The following is a 1,704-nucleotide window of genomic DNA, read 5'->3' as shown; positions in this document are numbered from 1 at the left end:
AGAGGAGGCCTGGGATTATTTTAAATCAAAGCTGCAGAAGCTATCAGAAGCCTGCATCCCAAGAAAGGAGAAAAAATTGATAGGCAGGAGTTGGATGAGCTGGATGAGCAAGCATCTTGGAGAGGTGATTAAGAAAAAGCAGAAAGCATACAGGGAGTGGAAGAAGGGAGGGATCCGCAAGGAAAGCTACCTTATTGAGGTCAGAACATGTAGGGATAAAGTGAGACAGTCTAAAAGTCAAGTAGAGTTGGACCTTGCAAAGGGAATTAAAACCAATAGTAAAAGGTTCTATAGCCATATAAATAAGAAGAAAACAAAGAAAGAAGTGGGACCGCTAAACACTGAGGATGGAGTGGAGGTCAAGGATAATCTAGGGATGGCCCAATATCTAAACAAATACTTTGCCTCAGTCTTTAATAAGACTAAAGAGGATCTTAGGGATAATGGTAGGATGACAAATGGGAATGAGGATATGGAGGTAGATATTATCATATCTGAGGTAGAAACGAAACTCAAACAGCTTAATGGGGCTAAATCAGGGGGCCCAGATAATCTTCATCCAAGAATATTAAAGGAATTGGCACATGAAATTGCAAGCCCATTAGCAAGAATTTTTAATGAATCTGTAAACTCAGGGGTTGTACCGTATGACTGGAGAATTGCTAACATAGTTCCTATTTTTAAGAAAGGGAAAAAAAGTGATCCGGGTAATTGTAGGCCCGTTAGTTTGACATTTGTAGTATGCAAGGTCTTGGAAAAAAATTTGAAGGAGAAGGTAGTTAAGGACATTGAAGTCAATGGTAAATGGGACAAAATACCACATGGTTTTACAAAAGGTAGATCGTGTCAAACCAACCTGATCTCCTTCTTTGAGAAAGTAACAGATTTTTTAGACAAAGGAAACGCAGTGGATCTAATTTACCTAGATTTCAGTAAGGTGTTTGATACCGTGCCACATGGGGAATGATTAGTTAAATTGGATAAGATGGGGATCAATAGGAAAATCGAAAGGTGGATAAGGAATTGGTTAAAGGGGAGACTACAACGGGTCCTACTGAAAGGTGAACTGTCAGGCTGGAGGGAGGTTACCAGTGGAGTTCCTCAAGGATCGGTTTTGGGACCAATCTTATTTAATCTTTTTATTACTGACCTCGGCACAAAAAGTGGGAGTGTGCTAATAAAGTTTGCGGATGATACAAAGCTGGGAGGTATTGCCAATTTAGAGAAGGACAGGGATATCCTACAGGAGGATCTGGATGACCTTGTAAACTGGAGTAATAGTAATAGGATGAAATTTAATAGTGAGAAGTGTAAGGTCATGCATTTAGGGATTAATAACAAGAATTTTAGTTATAAGTTGGGAACGCATCAATTAGAAGTAATGGAGGAGGAGAAGGACCTTGGAGTATTGGTTGATCATAGGATGACTATGAGCCGCCAATGTGATATGGCCGTGAAAAAAGCTAATGCGGTCTTCGGATGCATCAGGAGAGGTATTTCCAGTAGGGATAAGGAGGTTTTAGTACCGTTATACAAGGCACTGGTGAGACCTCACCTGGAATACTGTTTGCAGTTCTGGTCTCCCATGTTTAAGAAGGATGAATTCAAACTGGAACAGGTACAGAGAATGGCTACTAGGATGATTCGAGGAATGAAAACTTGTCTTATGAAAGGAGACTCAAGGAGCTTGGCCTGTTTTGCGTA

The sequence above is a fragment of the Chelonia mydas genome, chromosome 1 (assembly GCF_015237465.2).
Source record: "Chelonia mydas isolate rCheMyd1 chromosome 1, rCheMyd1.pri.v2, whole genome shotgun sequence".
Lineage (NCBI taxonomy): Eukaryota > Metazoa > Chordata > Testudines > Cheloniidae > Chelonia > Chelonia mydas.
Note: the sequence above shows the minus strand (reverse complement) of the source record.